The sequence below is a fragment of the Pteropus vampyrus genome, unplaced genomic scaffold, assembly GCF_000151845.1.
Source record: "Pteropus vampyrus isolate Shadow unplaced genomic scaffold, Pvam_2.0 Scaffold478, whole genome shotgun sequence".
Classification (NCBI taxonomy): Eukaryota; Metazoa; Chordata; class Mammalia; order Chiroptera; family Pteropodidae; genus Pteropus; species Pteropus vampyrus.
Window position 1 is genome coordinate 286,852 of NW_011889259.1, and position 7,568 is coordinate 294,419.

A 7,568-nucleotide genomic window follows, 5' to 3' on the forward strand; every position below is an offset into this window, starting at 1 on the left:
CGTGTGACGTTACTGTTCAGCAGAGATCAAAGCCGGGCGGAGAATAGGAGGGGGGGCGGGCTCAGGGGGAGGGGGCGCGGGCGCCGAGCGCCGGGGAGCGACGAGGGGCAGAGCCCCGCGGTGGAGTGGCCCCCGGAGCCCGGTTTTCATAGAAATGCAAATCGCCCCGAGGCGGCCTTTCTCCCCGCCGTGGAAGAGGGGTGCAGGGGGGGGGCCGTTCTCTTGGAGTGGGTCCCCCGGTATTTGGGGGTGGGGTGGAGGTGACTGCAGAGGGGGACAACTAGGAGGGCGGGCAGGCCACACGCAGCTGGGGGGAGACCGCATGGAGGGGGGGACTCTCCGGGCTTGGCGACACCCTATATTCGAGCCGGGAGAATGGGCGCGTTTCCGAGAACGCCACGAGGGCACCCACGGGCGGAGAGGCGGCCAAGGAACCCCAGCGTCTACATCTTTCATTTTCATTAACACGTGTAAATTTCAGGAACCATTTAACCTTCAGAGACGCCGGACAGAGCCCAGAACCCCGCCGGAGGCTTCGTTCCGGCGCACAGGGGGGTCGTTGCAAACGCCCAGCGGGGTAACCCTAAACGTTTAAGAGATTTCGGTCTAGCGTGCGCTTGCTCAACAAATAAAATAAAATAAAATAAAATAAATGCCTGAAAATTCCAGCAGCAGCCCAAGATGGTGGCCGGCATTTCCTTCATCCTGTCTTTCTCTCCCGGGGGATCTGCGGGCTGTCTTCCTACCTTGGCCAGCCCATCCTTGCAGGGGTCCCCAAACCCCAACCCACCCCTCCCGACAATTTAAATGCTAGAAAAACACCCTGAATGGAAGGCAGCCGGACAGTGGTCTCTGTCCTGTCTCATTTTTAAATTAAAAAGTAAATTAAGTCCCTGGAAATATCAGTCGCCTCTCTGCTTGGGACAAGACCACCGGAAGCTTCCTAATTGGTTCTGTTGGAGGTGTGGGCATCTTTTCACCTTAAGAATCTGCCCTGGGCTGCATTTATGAGCCTGAGGCGGGGGTGGCAGGGGATGATAAAAATTAGAACAATTATAAATTAAGGAAATGAATGTATTGATCTGATCGTTTTAAACAAAATCTGTATATGTTCGTGGTTATACGAGAGGGTCTCTAATATTTTTTGCAAACTTAAGAGACATAAAAGAACACATAAAATGTTTTATTATTAGATTCGGTCTTAGTGCTTATTATTATTTTTTTTTTAAAAAAGGACATTTTACCCTACCTTAACATATTTTTTAGTTTTTATTCTACCTGCCTTAATTTAAGAAAACTGCTCATTTACTTTCCTCTGAATACAGTTTAGTGTCATCAAACCATCGTATCCCCTAGCAGTAAAGGCTCAAAGAAAACCGACAAAAAAGCCCCCTCCCTTTTTCAAGGGCGCAAGCACCAAGACAAGACACCCCTACTTTTAGGGCTGATTCTTCCCGCGGCCCCTCCCCCGCCGGGAATTAGGGTTACTAAAATTCCGGGTCCATGACCCCCGGCTCACGCCTTGGAAGCCGTGGGTGGCCCGAATAGGGAGCATCCACCGCCGCGTCCCCCTTCCCGGGCACCCACGCTCGCGTTGGCCCCGGGCACGCCGAGCCTCGCAGCATCAGCCGGCGCACGAGGGCTGCTGGGCTGCTTTTTCATTCATAAAATCCCGACCGGGCGGCCGCCAGATGATTTATGGGGCTGCGCGCTATCGCCCGGCGGCTTCTGTCCCGGAGGGCTCAAGCCCTGCGTGCGTCCCTGACCCGCCGAGGCGGGCCGGACACCGTGGGGGGCAGCGGGGCAAAAAGAGGCTCGCCCACTCCGGTAAAACGGGCTCCGGGTCCAGGAGGGAGCTTTCCCCCAACCCGAGAGAAAGGCAGAGGAAACTGGAATTAGCATGAGCCAATGGGGGCGCGGCGTTGTTACTAGGCGGACCGGGCAGATCTCAACGAGGAACTTCGTTGATTTCCCCGCTCAGGGACGGGCGCAAAAGTGCAAGCCCCGCCAGTGAGCGTGAAGAACCGTCCAGGAACCCGCAGGGGGAGGCGCTGGAATGTGGGGCCCGGCGGGGAGCGCCGGCCGCCCAGCCCCCACCCGGGAGCCCAGATCTGCGTTCCTCCGAGCCCCGGAGGGGGCCGACGGCCCCGAGAGCCCTTGAGAGCTGTAGCTTTTAGGAGAGTAGAAGACGCATTTTGATTTTAATTGTTTTTCGAAGAGGAAAGCAACTTTAAAAAACTTTTCTGTTGCAGTTTTAATTTTGCACTGCCTTTAAAAAACCCACCATGAACCAGGAACTGCGAATTCTGGGCTCATTTAAAGTGCTCTGCGCTTATTTCTTGGTGACCATTTGGAGACAAAGGGCCAGCGGCCCAATCGGGAGGGAAACCACATTGGTTGGAAAGGAAATGCAAAAGTAACTTCCATCACCTTCCCGCAGTCCTCGGCCCCTGGGCCCCCACTGGGGTGACACGGCCAGGGCGGATCGCCGGCCCGGAGAGGGCGAATTCCGCGGCAGGCGCGTTTGCCACCGTCCCTGGCTGTGGGAACCTTCATTCAGGCGGGGGAAGGGAGCGCGTTCATTCAGGAACCGGCGCGCCGCGGCGCCGACCCTGGGATGCACCGCGGCTGCGCGCCGCCCGGCGCGGGGCTCTGGGGAGAGGGTGCAGGGCCCAATGGAGATCTTCCACCGAGGTGGACTCCCGCACCCGCCTTCCCCAGTGAGGACAGAGGCGGGGGGCGGGCGGGCGCATCCAAGTGGGGTCACCTGCAGCCGCATACCTGGCGGCGACTTGAAAGGACTTGGCTCCAGCTCCGCGAGTTTTCCGTTGTTAAGCCCTTAAGTCGTCCTGGAAAACGCTTCCGAATGAGGGCCGCGGGGTTCCGAGGACGCTCGGGCTCCCTTTCCCCTACACTGCTCTCTTTCGGGGCGCACATGGCGATCTACATGCTGCTGTAGCTCGGCCCGGCCTAGGCGGTGCGGATCCCCCGCGCCCCAAAGCTGCGGCCTCTGACCCTGGCGCCCACCCAGGACTGTCACAAGCTGGGCACCGGGGCAGCCGCACCTCCCACCGCCCCTGGCGGAGGTGCGTTCCCGCCTCTGATCAATTAATTTCAGCCACACACAGACCACCCCCGTCCCGCGAGCCCCTGTCGTCTGTCTGGCAGGCTGCTGGACACCTCTCCGCAGCTCTGAAGGCCTTCGGCGAGGTGCGCGCGGGAGTTAAAAAGCACACTCCAACAGGCGTGGGGGGCTGGCTCCCCTGCCTCCGGGATTCCGAGGGAGAAGGTGCACTTTTGGGGGTGAAAGATCCTAACTCCTGACCTCTGCCTCTCAGAACGCATCACCTGATGCCTGAGTAACACAAAACCCCAACCCCACCGGCAGGTTCCTGGCCTCTTGGCTATGTTCCTGGCCTGTCGCTGACCAAGTGTCAGCGGAGTGGGCGCCCAGGTTGAGAAGATGACCACTTACACTAAGGCAAATCGGGCGGGAGGCGGGATGGGGTGTGTGTGTGTGGGGGTAATGACCCAGCAGGCCATGTCCGTCCGGCGTCTTCCGAGCAGTACTGCGAGGAGTCGCGGGGCCACGCTGGTGGGAACCGGACCTTCCGGGAGGACCCTCTCTAAGGCCCCCGTTGACCCCGCGGCGCTCCCGTGCCCCCTGGGAAGAAACCGAGACCCTCCCTCGCCTGTAGGACTTGTCGCTTGGAGACTGTCTAAAGGGAGGACTCCGCATCCCGGTGCCTTTGTCGGCTTCGTTCTGCCCTTGCAACACCCGACTTTCTGTCCTTCGCCCTGGGGATGGATGGAGGGACGGTCGGCAGTGGTGGGGGGGGGTCCTTGATTATGGGGATCTTCCAAGTTCTGGGGCCCTGGAAACTTGCCAGGAGGGGCGGGGGAGGGCCTTTTTTTTCAGGTGCGAGGAGGGTGCTTGCATACCTAACGCCCTGCAATCCTCCCCTTGCGCCCCTCGGCCTCGCACCGCCGGGACTCGTGGCGGGAGACGGGTTTGGACCCATTGGGAGTTATGGGGGCCGGATGGGCTGCCTCGGTTTCCAAGCCTCGCCCGCGTGCTAGTGCAGGGCTCGACCTGCCCCTGCGGTCCTGGGCGACGGGGCCGGGGCTGGGGTGCTGCGGGACAGGGGAGAGAGGAGAGGCCAGAGCGCGCGCTGCGGGCACCAGGGCCTTGGCTCGCAAACAGCGCGGGGCCGCTCCGCGCATTCCGCGCATTCCCGCGCGGCCTCGGTTCTGCCGCCACGTGGTTGCTCTGCGCGCCGCGCTTACCGTAAGGCTTGGAGAAGGCGCGCACTCGCGGCCCCGGAGCGCATGCGGACCTCCCAGGACGCGGAGCGCAGACGCAGGGTCCCGCCACAGTGCCCGGTCGGTCCACTCCGGGCCACTCCGGGCGGATGAATGGCGCGTACTTTTTTACGGAGAGTTTTAGTGTTGGCGAGTTGGCATATTCATTTGTAAAGACAGGCAGGAAGCGTGCCCAGGACTCACTGCTATCCGCAAATAGGGTGACTATCTGAGGAACGTGACCGAACCGGACCGGTGACCATTATGACTTCCCAGCAGTGACAGAGAGCCAAAGAGGAGCTCCAGCTGTCTGACTGTTTTCTTCTCTTTTCTTTATTATTCAAGTTCGGTCTGTGGCTCAGGCCAGGGGCGGCTAGGAAGCAGAACCCTGGAGGGACTTAGCACAGGGGACAGCGCCAATAAGCTGGCGATCACTATGTTTTAAAAAGTCACGGAGGGCCTTTTCTCAGAGGGTCAGCCCCAGATAAAGAATGGAGCGCATCACCGTATCCTGAGCAGCTGGCCTTAACCAACAGGATGCCCTCCTCCGCCTCACGGTGCCCATGGTGATGCCCCCAGGCTTGGCTGGGTCAGAGGAACCCTGAAAACCCTCCTGAGGCTGCCACCTCTAGGCATCGGGGCTTGGACAGAGTGCTGCGGCCGTCGCTGGGAGACAGGACGGGGGTGGGGGCAGGGAAGGCTGCTGGGAACAGCTCTAGCCTGGTCCCCGCCAGCCCCGCAGTGTAAGGGAAGCCTGCCCCTTTGCTCTGAACCCCGTCTCCGGGAGGGTTTAGGGAAAAAGCCTTCGCTAATGTCTGCGCCCTCATCTCCTTCACGGCATCGGCAGCCGTCAGACCCACACCCTGAGATGTCGGGCTGTGCCCCTCTCTGTCACAGGCACCGTCAGAACAGTTCCGGAGGCCTTTCAAGCTGATCGGGATAAAAATCTGCTTTTTCAAGAATTCATGCACTAGCGAGTCACTTCTTTCTCAAGATGTCAGGAAATTTGCAACCATGTTTGTGGAACTGGACGAGAGTGTCACACACAGACGACATCTGCCAGTAGCTGTGCGATTTGGGCAAATCTCTGTCCCTGTCTGTGAAGTGGGAGGTGACTGTGCCTCTCCCAAGGCGGCTGGGAAGAGTAATTACGGTAATTCGCGTGAAGCAGTTAGCATGGGGCCTGGCATACATCAAGGCATTTTAAATGTTTTTCATTCATGTATGTATTTGTTCTCATGCAGAATGAAGGCCATGTGATGCATGCTGTATGTGGAATTAATTAAACATTTCGCTTTATATTCAGAAAGAGAAGTTTAAAAATGGCTTCATGGTCTATAAACTCACTTTTATTTGCTGACTTGTGAGCTGTGTGGATGTGAGATTTAAATCTTAGAAAGCACTTATGAATGCATTTTTAAAAAGCTTAACCACATTAATCTTCTTCCTTCTCACCCTGCACAGAGAATAAAAAAGTTGATTAAAAAAGGAAGCACATTAATTAAGAGCATAAATGTCGACGTAAGCATGAGGGACAGATAGGGTCAGCGAGCTGGGTCCTACAGGTGGAAGAGAGCCGAGAGCCTACACCCAGGTCTCTGGGTGGATGGGGCCCAGAGCATGTCACCTTACTGCACGAAGGAGCCGCTGTCTGCTCAGGCCAAGAGGAGAGGAGCTGTGGGCGAAGTTGGCCAAAGGTGGGCCAGTGACATAGCGGCAGGAAAGAGGCATAATTGTCAAAAACCACGGGAGAGACCGAGGCTGAAGCTGCTGACCGTGGTCAGCCCAGAGCAGGACGCAGCCTGCCCTCGGGGTGTTGCCACGGTCAGGGTCGTGGAGGGGTCGGGGAGGCTGGTTTAAACACCAGGTACAGTTGTAGCCTCTTGGGGAGAGAGGGTTCCTGGACCCGCCAGCCTGGATGGCACTCTCCTGCCCCGGGACTCTGGGCATCCATGGTCCATTGCCCCTCTCGACTGAGGTGTCTAGCCCCCTGCTAACCCAAAGACGAAGCTGGAGGCACCCGCTGGAAAGCTTTCAAGCAAAACGCAACATCCGTGCTGCAGCTGAGCCAGCGGGCTAAGGTTCCCTGAGCTCCACGGGGCGGGTGGTCATCCCTCCAGCACGAGCCTCACTTTCTTTGGCCTTGGTGAGTCCCAAGGCTGCCACAGCGAAGGACCACAAACCGAGGGCTTAAAAGGACAGACGTTTATTCTTCACAGTCTGGAGACCAGAGTCTGAAACTCGGGTGTAGCAGGGCCTCGCTCCCTCCGGAGGCTCTGGGGAGGGTCCTTCCTACCTCTTCCAGCTTCTGGGGCTCCGGGTGTCCCTTGGCTGTGGCCACACCCATCCACTCTCTGCCTCCGCCTTCCCTCGGCCTCTCCTCTGGGTGTCCTCTGTCTGTGAGAACGGCACTTGCCTTTGGATTTAGGGTCCACCTGGGTGATCCCGGATGGTCTCGACTCAAGATCCTTAACTTGATTGTATCTGCAGGGACCTTATTTCCGAATGAAGTCGTGTTCCCAGGCTCTGGTGGCTAGGTGGTGGACATCTATTTGGGGGGTGGGGGGTACCATTCAACCCGCCAGAGGCAGAGAGGGGGAGAGGGATGGCAGGGCTTTGCGGCTCCTTAAATAGGCAGTCGGATCCTTTGATATGCCAAGGGCTTGGTTTGAGTCCGGCCCTGTTTGTCAGCTCTTTGGGGGGCAGCGGGACGGGACCCAAACATGCCTGAGTTGTGGTCCCTGTCCTCCAGAGGTTTCCCCCTAGAGACCTGAGAAATAACGCGTGGAAAAAATACTTTTTATTTTTTAAAAGAGAGAGAGTTCCTGGCCAAATTGGCGGGTGCCTTCTGCAGGTGCCCATGACCCCCCATCTTGCCCACTGCCTTCCGGAGGGGACAGGTAGACGTGACGGGCAGCACGATTGCCAGCAGGATTCAGAGGAGGGGTGGGGGGAGAGAAAGGCTTCACCCAAGAACCAGGAAGGGCAGAAGCGGAATGGGCAGAGATGGAGGTGGTTAGAGGCGGATGTGCCTAAACGGCGAAGTCTGAGCAAGTCCCAAGTTTTCCTCCAGCACGAAAACACAGCGTGCAGAGTGTGGACCCTGGAACCAGCAGGCTCCAGTCCCAGACCTGTCACTTCCTCTTTGTGTGGCCTTCACCTCTCTGAGCCTTAGGGTCCTCACCTGCAAATCGGAGTTGACAATAGTGTCAGCTTCGCACTCACAGGGTCTTCACAGAGGCCATGCGAGTTGGCGGAGGTCGGGC